Genomic DNA, 18,313 nt, shown 5'->3' with positions numbered 1-18,313 from the left:
TAATAATAAAAGAGGAGCTGTATCAAAAAAAGCAAGTAATAAATCACAGTAAAACTAATCCTGGGTATACAAAAGAGTCCTGCCACTGAAATGAGATGCCTATTTCACACTTTGAGTCCTCTCGCTGATATGGGTAACAAAACATGATGAAAAATGTTCTTTCTTTTGAAAGGAAGTTGGACAGAACAGTCGCTGTTCTACAACACAAGTCTGTCTGTCGCTCCCTTCAATCTAGTTTGGAACATTTTGACCATGATTATTATCATGCAAAGTACTGTAGATGTAAATCATGACACTGCGACACCCATCCGTTTGGCAAGCAAGTCTTTCTTCAGGCTTGACGATGGGATTTGCATCAGAATGTATCACTCACACTTCACAATGTTCTCATCTGGGTCGGAAATTGGTGTAATTTTCAGAATTTGAGAGTTTACTGTCAAGTAGGAACCAACTACATCTCTGTGAATGCTACCAGTAGCTTTGGTTTTGAAATGATAAACTTTCCAAGTGGAGAAGGCAGCATTGAAAGTTAAAATTCAATAAAAAATGTATTTTAATACTTCCGATTGCTTTTGACCAATTTAAACCATCATATGTTGGTGTGCTAATAAAACTATGCTACTCCTGAACGCTTATATTTCTCTGTAGGGCCAAAAACGTATGTTATCCATCCTTAAAGGGGAAATAAGTAGTTTATAGTGCCATCTAGAGGAGAGGCTGAAATTTACAACAAAGACCTGCTGCTCTGCTCACCCCCTCCCTTCCCTGAGCGCTACGGTATCCTCTGCTGGTCAAATGTCGTCCTCGTCGTCTTTCTCCGTGTCAGCAGATGAGGTTCGTGAGGTGAGGAAGAGGGAGAGCTACCGCGGCCTTAGCAGACGAAGCGGAGAGAGTGGAGGCGGGACTTCTGCTACAAGTAAAGAGACGCTTGTTTTGTTCTCTCGCGTTTGTCCTTACAGGCTCCGGGAGAAACATGGCGTCTCGCTGCTAACAGTGGCTATGCAACCGCGGTCCGCGGTCATGTTATTTAACATGACTTTTTGAAACACTACGAAAATGAAACAAAAACTATTATACAGCAACTAGACAATGCAGGAGCACATAATATGTATAAAAAAGTGGATTTTGGGTTATTTAAACCCATAAATACTACATATTGTACCTTTAAATGTTGTTATGATGCAAAACAACTTCATTGATTTGCTTTCTGACCCCTACTGTAGTTACAATTTCACTGACATAGTGTCATGAGGAACAAACATTCAAGTGTTCTTATTATAGATGACTGTACGTTCGGATGTTGCGTGCCCAACCGTGCCCCAAACGGTTCGATTGAGAACTTAAGAACCACTATAACACCATGTTCCACAGCGCTTCATCAATAGATCAGGCTTCCTAACATGCACTTCACTTAGTTATTAGTTATGCTCAACTGCACTTACATCCTTGTTGGCACCTGGGGTATTCCATCGCACACTTGACATGTACTCCCTTCTGAGACGACTACTGTCACACATTGGCCTGAGGGTTAGAAAAGGCCAGGAGAGCAAGTGGGTTTGCCTCGCCGTCTCACCTCCCTGTAGACTGAAGCACACGTGCAATGTGTGCATTAAATGACTGTTTATGTCACATTCTCACACGCACACACACACAAACGCAGAGACTCCACCCCCTTCTGTGCTGTAGAGGACAACCTCGGCATCGAGCTCTTCTGAAGAACAGCTTCAAGTGCACTATGAAACTAAACTTTTAAAAAGACAGCTAAGGGAAAGCAATATGCAGTGCAGATAAATTAAAGCTTTGACTGTCTCCAGCGCCCTGCAGTTCATTTGTTTTATCCTGCTTATTATGCACATTCAGAAACAGAGGAACACTATTTCCTAAATCCTAAGAAAAGAAAACTACTAAGAGAGTGAATGTATAGTAAGTAATGGTGTATACACGTGTGTGTGTGTCCATTAGTCCATGTTGTGATGCAACACACACTGAAAGGTGAAATAACAAGTTTGCCTGATGAGAGGCCTTAGATGCACTCCACAGTCCAATTTACTCAAAGTAACGAACAACTGATGCAACATGACCTGTTCTTGGTCCGCTGGCTTTAAGGATGGGTTACAGTGTAAACACTGGCAGTTGGGAGGATGAAAGAGGGCTTATTAGATCTACAGTACACACAATGTGTCTCATACCGACCTCGAAATACAAGTGAGTTGATCAATAATATATGCTGTTGTTGTATGTTAAACCCACAGGACGTGTGGTAGGGAAAGGAAATAATTGGGAGTTTAGAGAACACATTGAAGGCATCACGTGTGGAAAAACTAATCGGGTGCAATGAAGCTGCCAGGAAGTGTTTTTAACCACTGTGCGAAATACAGGGGGGTCTGGGGGGGGGGGCTAGAGACCCCCTGACGGCCTCAAATGCAAAATTTGAGGGGGTTCTAAACATGTTACAGTGTAATTGGAAAACATGTTTTATTCCTAAAGAGTTGTGTAATTTCAGTTTTATATGATTTACAAACTACAAGCTACAAGCTTTCTTATCCTTTATAACCAGACAAAATGTAAATGATTTTATTTGTAATTTTGTATTTTAATGTTTTAATGAATTGCTTTCCAAAAGGCGTTGTGGAAAAGGCCCACACAAGCCCACATCTGACAGGGAATATAGCCAATACTGCAGGGTGGCACCTGGGGTGGTGAAACAGTATTGTGCATATATATTTTGGATATTTCGCACACTGGTTTTAATTCTTTATCGTGACAATTGTCGGATATCCAAAATGGCATCGCTATGAGGGAAGATCACGTGACTTCTCTCAGCCAATCCGTCGAACCAATGAGCAGCGAGTTAGGGTTATAGTTGTTGTTCTAATACTTTTAACCCTTTTAACACCGAGCGTATCGCCGATGACACAGCAGAACTTGCAGAACCATAATTTGTGCTATTGAAAAAATTCTAACAGTTTGTGAAAGCTGAGAAGTTGCACCTCAAAATCAACGTGTGCCGATTACGGTGAATTCACTCGGGCTGTTGCAGAAAGCCACTGAATTAGCGTCTTTGTCGCCAGAGAGGATAGAGCTGGAAAAATAGTTTAGCATAGTTTGTTTTTGCACATTGAGAGAACGACTCAAAAATAGTTTTTATTGTAAATGCCTTTCTGCTTTTCCTCGTTTAAAATAGTTAATTCACTATTTTAACATGCTGTTAATTGTAAATAATTGCCAGATATTGAAAGTTATTGTGGAAAAATGGGCAAAAGCACATTTTCTGGCCATTTATCTATCTATCTATCTGACAATTTTTTATCCTAGGAGGGAAAGGAACCATATACAGTATGGTGACTTCAATCATCTTGATTTTCTACATACTAACAAAGTCTATCTATAATCTATATCACAATATTCCATCATGATACCACAAGAAGAATATTTGTGACAATATGACAAACACATTTCAAAATAAAAGTGTTTATTTTTGAGCGTTTGAGACCTCTAACTTACAAGCAATTACTGTGGAAATCAATGTACTTGTACCAAACCAGAAGAATCAACACTAAAAAAAAAGAAAAGGACTGAAAGGATAGAGAAAAATAGTGGTCCCAAATTGGCTGGATTTATGTCTGGCTCACACACATCATACCAGCTTCACAAAGAGCTTAATTGTGATCTAGAAATAGATGTGTAATGTAAAATGAATGCCAGAGCTCAGATATCATTGATTTTCCTGAAGGAGCCACGTGTTCAAATGACCAAAATGCACAATGTTCTATTTTTAGCTCCCCCTGTTAGTGGATACCAGGGGAAAGACAAGCAGTCAAAATGAAATAAATGTTCTTAGGAACAGCACTAAAATAACATAAACAAATCAAAACAAAAGAAGAGGAAGTACAAAAAAAAAACTCACCGACAGGTACGTCTGCACTGCAGCAGCTGTGGATGTTGTTCTGTAAAAGATTAGTTACTCATTAGTGTATAATATTGTCTCTCGATGTGTAATACTTATTCAAAGGAATTTACTTTGACTTGAATTTAGCATTTTCTTAAATCAAAGGTACTAACAAAGCAGAATGTCATCTGAATGTGATTTCAAATGGTGTTTGATCAATAGTGAAAGGACACACAACACTTGTAATCCTTTCTGCGACACTTAATTCACCTTTAAAAAAAAACACAGAGAATTTGATGTAAATCTGAGACACGAGTGTGATTTGCATGAGCAACGTCCCCCGAGGGTTTCATCTCCTGGTTAAGACGAGTGTGAGCGAGCATCACTCAGCGTTAACAAAATAGTCAGAACACAAGGAGTTATGGCTCTACGTTGTTTTTATTCACTCAAGCTTATGAACAAGGAGAGATGCCAATTGATGTAAATCACCTCCAAATGAAACAACACTAGCGTTCTACATGGTAAGGCACATATAGAAATAATACAAGAGAAAACGAAGTTAAGTAAACCACACAGCAGCATGTTGATATCACATAACAGAGTTATAATCATTGTCGGACAGAAATAAGTCTTATAGGACTCTACATGGCAGGAAAACAGCTGCCTTGGAGATGATGCATTCATTAATTTCTTTCTGCAGATAATGTCATATGTCACTGAGGGTGACATTGCTTTTCTTTTAAGTTAATTCTCATTTCGCTGAAGGGCAGCGTCTTTCCGTTCAGCTCCAGGTAATAAAGCATTACTCACTCATTTCTAATGCTGGACTAATTAAACAAGTTTTCTTTTTGACAGACTTCGAACTACAAACTCCACAAGTTTTCCATCGTGTGTGAGAAAATGAAGCTTCAGCCCCTTTTCCACTAGCGCGGCACCGTTATTTTGCGTTTCCATTTGCAATAGTATCTGGTACGTTTTTCTTAGTACCTGCCCTGGCGAGGTTCCAAGCGAGCTGATCTGATAACTATGGGTGATGTCGTCAGACTCCCTGCCACTGATTGGTCAAAGTGTCGTCACAGGAAGAATCATGACCAAGTACCAAGTAAATGTCTAAAATCTCCATATTTAACAGAGGAGTCAGGCGGAGGCTGTGCTTCAGTCATGCAGGAAGTACTGAACAAATCTTTGTAATTAACCAATTCTAATGATCCAGTTAGACTGAAAACAACTGCTTTACAAGTCACTAGTCACTTGTTTGTGACATTTAAAACGAAGTTACAGCAGTTTCATGCAGCGGTGCTGCGATGACTTCGCCCATGTTGAGGAGGTGCTACTATTGTAATGGAAAACCAACCAAACCATGTAGAGTCGAGGTGAGACCTGGCGAGCTGGGACCATGTGGTGGAAACATGGCATTAAAGGTGAAGTAAGTAGTTTATAGTGCCATCTAGAGGAGAGGCTGAAATTTACAACAAAGACCTGCTGCTCTGCTCACCCCCTCCCTTCCCTGAGCGCTACGGTATCTGCAGCCGGTCAAATGTCGTCCTCGTCGTCTTTCTCCGTGTCAGCAGATGAGATTCGTGAGGCGAGGGAGAGGGCGAGCTACCGTGGCCGTAGCAGACGAAGCGGAGAGAGAGGAGGCGGGACTTCCGCTACAAGTAAAGAGACACTTGATTTGTTCTCTCGCGTTTGTCCTTACAGACTCCGGTAGAAACATGGCGTCTCGCTGCAAACAGTGGCTATGCAACCGCGGCCCGCGACCGTGTTATTTTACATGACTTTTTGAAACACTACGAAAATGAAACAAAAACTATTATACATCGACTAGACAATGCAGGAGCACATAATATGTATAAAAAAGTGGATTTTGGGTTATATAAACCCATAAATACTACACAGTGTCCCTTTAAGAGCATAAAATAATAGTAATAATAATAATAATTATAATAATAATAATAAAGCAATATTTTATCTCCAGCTTGCTTAATAAGTCTTTTTCTGGTACTGAATGTGTGGGCTTTTATCTGAATGGATATTCAGCTCTGTAAGTGAAACCGTCTCCCAAAGAATCGCTTTAAATTATGTACCTTCAGAACAAAACTTCACTTCTCGAAAATATATGAATTCTAAAAGAAGCGGGCGGGCGGACCTCATCAAGTTAAAGACTTAACATTGATTTCAAGAAAGAAAGAAGTTTCAGCAAGAAAGGCTTCTTTTTCTCTTCCCTCCCTGTCTAGTACTTTGTGTTTATTGGTCTTCCAGCTCAGTCACAGCCGACGGGGTCTGTGACAGAGCAACCGCTCGTTAGATTTCATCACGGAAACTTCCACGCAGTCTTGTAAATTAACAAACTGTCAGACTTTCTCTGCAGAGTTGCGATGGCCTAATGGGAGAAGACAATCCAACGCGGCCTTGGCCCGGTTATTTTTAGTTCTGTCATGGTGTGCCAATACCTGACAAGCATATCAATAAAAGTCATTTCCCGGCGACTTCCTGAGAGAGCTTTAATCAAATCATCAATTAACGAATATTATTCAGACCTATAGTGAGCTACAGTATCCATACATAGGATAAAGCTAGCTATTTCTCTGTGGCCCCTTTTCTTCAATTTGCCGTAAACGTACACGTTTATTTAGTCGGGAAAAAGTGTCATGGAATACATGGATGGTCATTAATTATAATGATAAAAGCATAAGCTGTCATTCGAGGGGCCTTTTCTCACGATAACGGCACAGTGTTTTTTTTAAAGTTGCTCTAACCAGTCGCAAATCAGCGTGCATACACACATTGGGAGAAAGTTGTGGTATGTGTTGGAGGTGTGGAACGTTCTTGGACCCTCTGCTGACCCTTCTGCTTTGATGATTCACGATGCATCAAAGCAATTAAAAGAATTTGAGTCCATCATCATCTGCCGAGGTTACATCAGTCTGTGCGGCCTTTCTCTACAGGGAAATCAGACAGCGGTCCTGTGGTGAATGCCAAAAATGATATGTTGCCACTGCAAAGTATATATATATATTATTTTTTTTTCAAATTAGTTTAGCCCCAAAAAAGATAAATAGTGACGTGCAATCACTTTCAAAAACTACCCTACTAATATCTGACTCACATGGCTACGACTCGCCCTCAGAGTCAAAAATCTCACCTGAGAAAGTGGATGCGACGCGACTGTTTTTGTGTCGACTTGTAGGTGTGAATTTGCTGTTTTAACTTGGACCTTGTAGCACAAGTTGTTTTGGTGTCACTGTTATTACCTCAATACCCAATAATCCCTATTGGGTATTGAGGTGTGTGAAACACACTCAGTAGCACATTGTACAATTCAACAATAGCAAAAAAAACGACAGCCTCAAATACGGTTCAAATAACACATGGAACTGTTTGAGGAGAATATTATAACCGTGTTTACTCTGGTTTATTTTGGAGCTGCTGTCTTAGACTGCATCAGTAGACCTAATTATCTGGCTATTGATCGTTTCCTCCCAACATTTACAAATCACATTGGAGGCTACTTATCTGTCTAACAATTAAAATGTCAGCTTAGTATCTGTGTTCAATCTTTTTTTCTATTTATTTATTTATCACTCACATGTCCCTACCATGTTTGAAATGCTCAACTATAATGTTTGTCAGCTAAACAAAATTCAAATATGTGTGTGTTGGGGAGGATCTATGCCTTCTGACTCTGCCAAAATGGTTGTTAGAAAGCAAGCAAATTAGGTATCTGGGGAGACTGGCATTGAGGCTCCAGAATTATAATTAGGGTTTAACTCGAAATCAGTCGAAGACTGCTTTGCACCAGCATTGGTGCACAATAATCGGCGCATCCTTGTTTGATGTAATAGTAAAAACAATTCTGACGCGTTATAGAATGGGACCTCCAAGGTCATTATTATTAACTTTATATTTTTACAGATGTCACAGAAAACAAACGACCGGGCTAATTTGGAATAAGACTATCGACTAATAAACCTGCAAAATAAAAAACTGTACGTCTGGCAACAACGCTGATCAGAGAGCATCTTTATTTTAGTAGTGCAGAGAGCCCATAAGATAGTGGCATTATTTTGCATTTATTGATTATTTAGTGCACACATACAGACACAAACACAGGGGCAATCGTGTGCTAACAAGGCACAAAGAGTAGTGATAATGATATACAATACAGTACAAAAGCTAAACAAAAAAAGCAAAAAGAAAATGAAAAATAATTGTGATAATTAAAGAAAAGAAAATAGATACATAGGGACTGCTCTCACCACTGTTGTAATAGTGTGCAAAATATTAAAGGTGCAGTATGTAATAAATCTAAATCAACTGGCCATAAAATCCTCCTAATATGTCACAGAGACTCAGGAATAATGTTCATATAAACTGAACTCACCAACAACAACAGTACAGCCAAAATATTTGCATTAAAAAAAAATATTTTGCAGACCGCAAATCATGTTTATGTTTTGAAATCATGTTTTGGCATGTGGCGCCACCTACCGCCGTCTAACAATCATTGCAGTCAGTAGAGTCTCAGCTGCCGAGCAACCACGGGTTGCCAGTTACGTCAAAAAACGAAACCTAAAAGACCTCGGTATTTTGAATTTGAATGGAGTAATCGCTTTTGGCCACATTCTTACATATGGCACCTTTAAATCGTCATTCTAAATCTTCTGTGTATGTCAATTTTTCAAAATTATATTTAGGCAAGAGGTGCAAAAACACTCCAAAAATACTCATGTATTCAGTCAGAAAATACCTACAGTTACATTATCATTAGAAAGTGGTCAGGACCGGGTTATCTCAGGACAGAGCAGGGAGGATGTCAGCTCCACATGACTCTGCAGGATTCCTCTACCCCATTAACAAGAGCTACTTAATCCTCCAGCTGCATCCAGGACAATCTGTTAGGAGTTTTGTCTCCGTCTCCGATGTCTGAAAACTGCCCTCTGCTGAAGGTGAGGGGGAAAAAACTCGTCCCCTATCCTTTTAATCTCAGAGGCTTACAGTTACGTGAGGGAGGTACTTTAATTATGACCGATACATTAGTGTCAGCCCAGCAGTGACTGTGCTGCTGCTGCTGCTGCTGCCAGTGTGTGTTGGACAGTGGGGGGCACATAGCTTTTCAATTAAGAAGCCAGAGTGATGGACATGATACGTGTCATGTACTATACTTAGTAGACTATTCTTGACACTGCAACACTTTGACACCTTTTAAATGTGTCAAGCAAATATATTGGATGGAAAAAAAGTGTTCTCTCATGTTGCACACCTGTAAAATATTTCTTGTGTCCATTGTGAAATATGACTATCATGACTCTTGTTTTTATTTGTATTTATTTTATTATAACATTTGAATGACTTATTCAAGGTTTTATCAGTGAGATTATTATCAACATTGCACAGTTTTTCCACACAGTTGCATTATGTAATAAATCTAAAGCAACTGGCCATAAAATCCACCTAATATGTCACAGAGACTCAGGAATAATGTTTATATAACAAACTGAACTCACCAACAACAACAGTACAGACAAAATATCCACATTAAAAAAAATAATAATTTGCAGACGGCAAATCATGTTTATGTTTTGAACTCATGTTTTGGCATGTGGCGCCACCTACCGCTGTCTACCAATTATTGCAGTCAGTAGAGTCTCTCCTGCCGAGCAACCACGGGTTGCCAGTTACATCTACGAGCTATGAATTTGAGTGTAGTATCCGTTTTTGGCCACATTCTTACATATGGCGCCTTTAAATACAGACTATTTTGAACTGTTTTGTTAAGGTTTTGTATTACGAGTCATTTTAATCCATAATAAATAATGTATTGGTGAAATTATTTCAATTTATCAGTGTATCTGTTTTTTTTTTTTTTTAGCTTTTGAACATATCTTTACAGTAATTTTTAAACTAATACACTAATGAGTCTGACATTTTCATACCGTTACATCCCTCGCCATCATATTTTGTCACTTAGTGTGTTTGTTAGTTGGATGTTTAAACACTGGTGATTAGTCAAAAGCTTCATTGTGTTATGCAGAGGTATTTGTAGAATATTTTAATGAGTACTTATTCACTATCAGTGGATTTACTTTACCAAACATTGCATCATTGTCTACATAATCTTTGCAGTTAATGTTAGGGATCGGTAACAGTCAAAAATGTCAAATCTGATAACTGTCCAAAAATCCTTTATATCACATGCTTCTGTAAAAACATGGGACTGTAAAAATGTAAATACAATCAGCAACAGCATTTTAGCCGAGTCATGTTTGGGCTGTTTATTTATTTTTGGGAGAGCAGTTGTAATATCAGTAGTCAAGTTTGTGATATAGGTACCTGACACAAAAAGTAGTATCGTCCCATCCCTATTAAGTGTTCAATAATTTCATTCTATGCATGAACAAACGGGTCAGAGTTGATGTCAAACAAAATATAGGCACTTAAGTTATGCTGCCGTTATCTATCCATTGCTTTGCTCGGTTGTGGCAGAACACTTTCTCATAATCTTTTTATAGGATCTGTCGAGCAGAGAGAAATGAGTGTTACACTTGCTGTGACGCTGCTGCCAGCATTCATCATTATCCTGTCATCACATCACTGACTGCGGTACACACACTTTACACTGTATAAGATGTCGAGTGGTGATGGTTAATGTTTGTAGGATTGGATCTGTGCAGTGGGACTACTGAATACCTTCTCTCCCTTTTTTCCATTTGCAGAGGCGTGGAAAAGTTCACCAAAGTGCAAACCTCATTTACTACACACAAATCCACACACACACACACAAACAAGTCGAGAGGAGATTTGTGAACACTAGTGGAAGACAATGAGGCCTGAGAGATTATGAAAATGAGAATATAGGAGCAGCTGCATTTTGTCAGGGGAAAATATTGCCAAGGTTCTTTAGGATTAGGCAAAGTGGATTTAACTTGAGAGCAACAATAACAAGGCACAATTAAAAGTGCCTCATTAGAGAAACGACTATTAACATGAAGATATTAGCCAGTGAAATGGCAGGTATTTCTTTTTATTCATATGTTGAGTGAGTTGCATTGGTCTGGGTCTTTTGGGGTCAGGCAGCTTTTAAAGTGTATACAGGTTTATTTTCAATTTATACTGCAGCCTTTTTAGTCCTAAATTGACTTTCTTGGTACTTGGAGGTTGATCCCTGTTACTAATTACATGCCACATGGCATTGTTATTCTTTGCTAATTGCATGCTGTGAGCTGCTGCCAGCGCCTTGACTGCCTCAGAGAGATTTTAATCTATGTATTAATCCTATGAATTTGACATCAATACAAGCAGCTCACTTGCAGTGAAGTTGGCCCCTGCACGTGGACACAGTATGTCCTATGAAGAGGGTAAGGATGCTTATTTAAATTGTACTAATCATTTAAAGATTGACATTTTCTTTTTTTCTTAAAAGTAAAACACAGGAGAGAGGGGGAGGTATAACACATACAAGATGTTTTACATTACTAAGTTATCCCCACAGGATTCTGCCTAGTATGTATATACAGTAAAGCAAAAAAACATACATATTTAATGAAGAAAATTAAGTCTAGATTGGTGTAGCTTATATCAACAATTAATCCACAAGCAGTGGATGAACTCATGTCGTTTTAACACCTTTAGTGAAACGAGCCGAACCCTTTTGAATAACGCATTTCTCCTCTTCGCCTGAGGCGGAGCTGCATCAAGATTTACTGAAGGAGAAGACGACGTAACAACGAACAACACAACTCGCTCATCTTTTGGCCAATGCAAGACAACTTCTGTTTCATCCACACGAGCAAAACTGCATCAAATCCTATCAGTGTCGGGTTTTTTTATTTTGTTTTAAGCGAACAATACGACGCATGCGGCAACAATGGCCTCAGCCCATGTTTTGGTTGTGTTTACCCACAATGCCCCTGCGTTGTAGTCCACATCTTGCATTTGGGTTACAACCAAACAAACCAGACTTTTTTTTACACATGCATGTGTGTGCATGCATGTGTATTTGTATTTGTCACCTCTTTAGGACCTTTTTCTGCTAACTAACCTTGGCAAAAATCTGGTCCTAATGAGGTGGTCTGGTTAAGTTTAGCGTGAGGCATCAAGTTCAACTATTCATGGTTCAGGGATAGCGCATTGATTAGGGTGTCCAAATGAGGCCATTGTTGCCTAGGGTTTGGACTGGTGTGAATGCACCCCAAAACCTGATTTATACTCCACTGACACACTTGATGATTGTTGCTCAACAAAATTTATAGAGTTGCACAACATTTATAATGTATACTTTGGGGAAATGTTTCAGTCGTCTTGAAGCACACCCTATCCACTATAGCTTACTCTTCAGTCATTTTTTTGGTAATTGTCATATTTGCCTAACTTTACCAATGTGCTTGCTAAAAAATTTGTTTTTTCTTGTTTTTTCCAAAAACGTTCAAATATGAATTAGGCAACTATGCTATTAGGCTAACGATATGAATATTGTCACCTAAACATATAAAATGGGATCTATGGGACAAATAGTGGTCTATAAGAAGACAATACACATGCACGAAATGTGCATCAACATCAGAAACGTAGTGACAGACGTCGTTGGGACGTAAGTCCATGAGGACAGATCTGATAGCGACAGTTTGGACAGCCAAAAAAATGCCCATTTTGAAGCCTGCCGTCATCCGAGAGAGTGACTATAATTTTGAAGGGCAAGTGATTCTTCCTCGTAAATAACTTCCTCTCTGTAGCTCCTTGATGGATTTCTTTTTTTTTAAAAATCACAACTTTATTATCCGTAAGGCTGTTTTGCATCACTCGGGGCAGAGCAGTGATTTACGGCTGCAGCTGTCTGAGAAGCATATCACAGCATTTGTTCTGTCATTTTACAAGGTCCTTCATTGAACACACACACACACACACACACACACACACACACACACACACACAGGTTTGTACAGCTACGAGGACTCTCTACATTCATTTGGACAGCCTAATCAAAGCGTTATCCCTGAACCATGAATAGTTGATGCCTCACACTAAACTTAACCAGACCACCTTATTAGGACCAGATTTTTGCCAAGGTTAGATAGCAGAAAAAGGTCCTAAAGAGGTGACAAATACAAATACACATGCATGCACACACACTCTTAGACGAGGATGTGTGAATATCAAGATATCTGGGAATGTGTCAAACAAGTCGTCTGAATCTGTGGAAGATGAGAAAGTGTCTGTTCAACTGTGATGACGCCACAGTGCTGACCTCAACATGTAGCAAGAGGATCTGATAATTGCTATACCTGTGGGGGGGATTAAAATATCTTTATATATTCTGAGGTCATGAACCAGCTATTTTTTGCAACTCAAATCTCGTGTCATGTGGATGAGAGAACAACCTTAAAAAAACACTTTCAAAGGCTAGGAAAAATAAAAAATTAAAATGAAAGATGGATAAAAAAAGGGACATGGCAACTGTCAGGAAAAGTCAGTGGTCACTAAAGTCTACACAGTGCAGACTTCTGCACTGACATATTAAAATAGCTCACTGAATAAGATAAATTAAATGGAAATGACAATATAATAGCTTGCAGAAGAATAAAAGAGACAGGCAAAGAGATGATAAGGAAGGAAACTGATTAAATGTCTTTACATACACTTCACAAAATAGAAATAAAAAGCTCATAGTTCAAGATGAGCTCATAGCTGTAAATAAGTCTAAATGTCTCCAGGCTAAAGGGGCAGAAAACACAATACAGCATGTTTAGTAATTTAGTGTGAACTCTAGGGGCAGTCAGTGAAAAACTCAAATGATAATTACAGGTTTTCACAACAATTAAAATACTGCAACACTTGGGATACAAACTCACTGTGTCAAAGTCAGGAAAGCAAAACAGATGCCTTCCGTATTTGAAAATGTCAATTGAATTACCAGCCAATTGAAAGACAGACTGCAAATAATCAAGTGATTGAGCAACACTGAAGTAAATGAGTTCTGTCAGCACAGGAATTCAACTTTGCATTAAGGACATTTTAGCCAAACTGTTTAACCCTTAGTCCTCACGCAGCACGGATATGGACATCCTGTGGAGTGTGTTTATAGGTCTTCTTATGTGTTTTTGAGTCAAAGTTATGATTACTATTATATCACATTGTTAGTATAAAGTGGCAATAATTGTGCAGAAGTCCCAAAATAGACTTCTCTTTTTGTTCATACAAACGAGTCAAGTGAACTTTGAACTGTCATGTATTTCCAAATTTCACAAATTCAATCCTATTTTAAATATTTTTAGTAGTTTTTTGCTCAGGTGTGTTTATATAGTCACTGAAAATGTTTTTTTGTTTTCATCAGATTGCCTGAAAAACTTGAAATTGCACATTCTTATAGCCTCTGTATGTTTAAACATAGTAATGCTCAAAATGCTCTGTGTTCTAAGGGTTGAATACAGTATTTGACAGTCAAGAATGGACCAGAAACAGTACCTTAATTTACCAACAGATGCACAGCTTCTTGGCATTTAGCTGTGTGCAGAAGCATATTTAAAAGAAAATGATTTATGGCAAAGCCCATCAGGTATTCAGACACGCACACATGACGCTGAACACTATTTGAACAACAGAGGAGCACAAGACACGGCAGATCAGCGATCCAGCTGTCACGCACTGCACATGTATTCGCGATGGCAAAGTGTTACTCCGCCTGACATGACCAGCGGAGAGTGCTCATCTCCCAGAACACTCTTCAGATCATGATTAATAAATCCATAGTTCCAGAACACGAAGCAATCTAGCTTATGGAGTTCTGTAATAGTAGATTGTGAGGTGTTATTTATTTTTTTTAAAGAAAAAATTGTAATTCAACCCCTGAAATCATTCATTTAGTGGAGTCACGTTTGTAAACGAGACAGCTGATGGCAGCAGAGGGAAAAAAGGCCTGCAGTGGAGCAGGCAAGAGGGAAGTCGCACAGCAGAACAGCAGGTAGGCGATAGGTGTGGCAGGTGCAGAGTGGCTGATCCAGCTGCAGGTAGAGAGCAGCCAGCGGGGGAGCCACAGAACCGAGTCGCCTGCCAAACAGTTGCAGCAGAACAGCAGGACGACAGGAGACAGAGGAGTGAACAGAGGAGAGCGATGAGAAGGAGGGCGGAGAGAAAACACAATGAATTGTTCACTAACCAGCTTGATAAAAGGGAGAAGGACTGTGGATTTGACATCCTCCTTATTACGAGCACTGTCACAAGAACAACCAGCTGTATAGGACGAGTGCTGTGTTTTACATGTGTTTATGTGCCTGTGCCTCCTTGTTGTTCCTGCTGGTGACTTAACCAACATTGACAGGACATTTTTACCTCAGATAAATCTGATTAGAGAGTGTTTGCATGGCTGTGCATGAATGAATGATTCTATTTCAGTATCTGCTGGGAATGTGTTGGTGTTCATGCACTGTCAAGTCAAAGAGGGATTACTTAAATTGAGATAGGTCAGGGAGATATTTCTTGTGTGTGTGCGTGTGCACTCGTCAACCAGTAGAGTAGGGGACTTTGGTGTCGTTACATACCCACAAAGAGGGGACGCACGCTGAACAGGGGACATTTTTCAGGTCCCCACTCTGTCATGCCTTAAATCAAGCTAAAATTATGCCAAACATGCTCTGGGGAATTGTTTTAATATGAAGCAAAGTGGGGACCTGGAAGTGTGTGAGTGTAAAATCCCATATTGTGTGTGTGTGTCTGTACAGGTATTACTAATGTTGTGGGGACCTAAATCTGTTTACACAGTCACATTATGGGGACTTGTCTTCCTTATGGGGACAAAAAGCAAGTCCCCGTAACGTAAATTACTACATTTTAAGGTGAAGAAGACATGCTTTAAGGTTGGTTTGAGGTTAGGTTTAGGATTAGGGCAGTAGTAATTACGGTTAAGGTTAAAGGAAGTCTCCAGGAAATGAATGTAAGTCGATGCAATGTCATGGAAACGATGCGTCTGTGTGTGCGGTCACATTTTAATACTAACAGGAATGATGAATGACATTTGTCTGTCCTCATCATGACATTTCATTACAGATATTTCTTTGACCCAGGGGACACTGGAAAGAAAACCAGAGAATTGCCAACAGGGAATGAGCAGAGCATGCTTTGTATTTCAAATGTGATCTCATGTGTTGTCTGTTGAGTCTTTGAAAAGGCAGTAATATTTAATATTCTTGTTTTGTTGTCCAGTTCAGGGTCATTTCTACCCCAAGAGTGTTCTTGTCAAATAGTTCCTGTCATTTTTCAATCAACTTTCCTAAAGAAAACCCTCATCTCCTCAGTGTGTATGTTTATTAGCATTTTCTCTTTAGCATTGTTTTTATTTTCTGTGTGCTGTATGAATTATTAACAGCACACAGTTCTAAATATATCAAGAGGAGACTGTTATTGTTTAATTACTCCAATCAATAATTATTTGGTCAAACTCATTTGTCAGACTAAAAGCTTAATGTTAACAATTCAATCCATATTCCTCAGTCGCATTCATTATTTAGCATAAACAGAATATTACTATAAACATAATTGATGCCAAGACGTGGACAATATTTCAGTCTATTTCCATAATGGCCGCACGTCAAAAAATACATCCAAGCATTTTTTTTTTTCAGCTGCTGATTTACAAAACACATAATCATGTGCTAAACACAGAGCTGTGAAATGATCGTGTCATTCACTCGTGTTTGCTGAACTGTCATCAAAAAAGCTTTCTTCATTTCTTGTTTATAAGTCATTACTGTTGTGCTATTAAAAACCAAGTATTACTGTTGTCATTAGGACAACTCATATAATCTGGTCTCTGGCTCTCAAGATTCACTGCTGTTAAAGGGAGTTATTTTTTATCTCCACTGTGTAACTATAGTAGTGTAAGGTCTCAGCTCTTTAGTAATGGAGTTTATTTGATTTATTTGAGGGACAACTGTATGTTTTCATCCACTCATTGTCTGCTGCTTAATCATCCACATGAGGATCATGGAAGCCAAATGCGTGGTAAATCCTGGACAGCAGGGAAAACATACGGATGTGTGTATATGTATATGTATCATAAATATGTTTACATTGTGAACTAATTATTGTTTATTAACTATTATTGTTTATTATGAAGAGAAACGCATTTATTTTGAAACTACGTGAAATATCATCATGCATATTGTTATTTCTATATCTTTTAAAATCACTGAAAAAAAACAGCAATGAAAATGATGCAACAGGTATCTTGCAAAACATGGTGATGTCGGCACATTGAATCAGAACTTCAATTACTCCCCTGGGTTTTTGTTCTAAAAGTCTAATAATGTGTTTTTTTTTTCTATTTCCACCTGCATGCAAGGAAGGTAATTTCCATCCTGTGGATACTGAACACAGTTAAATGAGCGGTGAGCAAAGAAAGTGTTTGTGTTCTCATTGTGGACTAAACTCACCTCTAAACCTGACTGCAATGTCTGTGCCGTCACAAATCCTTGTTTAAAAGGCAGTTGATCAACACACTTCATATGTGACTTTAATTAAAGGATGAGCGCTTTAATTACTAAATTCAAGTGGATTTGATCGTGTGATGACAAGATAAGCATTCCATTAATTTTATGCTTGAAGACTACACGTTTGATTACAAAACGTCAGTAGCCCACATCTTATTTCGAGTATCCAAAACAAAACAAAGAGTGTTGGGGAACCTTGGTTAATATCAAGTACTTTTTCAAATTCAAAATCAATTTAAGTTATCCCTGTTCTGTGAGATCATTGTGTGGGTGCTGCATGTGGAATCACTTGTCAGGCCTTAAAAATAGTCAGAGACAAAGATTTGACCCACAAATAATAAATGTCCTGTTTAATAAAACCTTCACACTTATCAAGCAGGTTCTGTCTCTTTAAATGTATACACAAGCGAGCAAGAGATAAACGTAACACGAGTGGCTTCCCCCATTGTGACACATTAAAATGAATCCTGCTCTGGAGCTCGGATACATGATGGAGTGTCTAATCTTTCCCTTCTAGATGGTGCCGTCCTTTCTGACCATAGTCTTTAATGGAGCCCCGACCTCATGATTTTCCATAAGCCACTCTGTGGAACGAGTCCAATTCTGATGGGGCTGATAAAATCCTTTCAGTGTCTGTTGATATAGCTGTTCGTGGTGTTTAGGAGGCCATTTTAGATATAATAATCAAGTCACATTAGAGCCATGCGTTCGCAGAATTGTCTTCAGGGCTGTTCATTTAATGCCGCCATGGGCTTTTAATGAGGGGCACATTGCGGTAAAAAAGACAAGTAGCGATGTGATTTTAATAGGCTCACTATGGTCCACTGGCAAGAGAAAACAGTCATTGCATTAGTTCTGTCAGGGCACATCATTTAAGTAAGTGAGGAGAGCCGTGATGCCTGCTCATCAGAGTTCAGTCATACAGAGGAGCCGTGTCGACGAG

The sequence above is a fragment of the Microchirus variegatus genome (assembly GCF_963457635.1).
Source record: "Microchirus variegatus genome assembly, chromosome: 8".
In the NCBI taxonomy this organism is placed as follows: Eukaryota; Metazoa; Chordata; class Actinopteri; order Pleuronectiformes; family Soleidae; genus Microchirus; species Microchirus variegatus.
The sequence above is the reverse complement of the archived record's forward strand: the minus strand, read 5'-3'. Positions refer to the sequence as shown.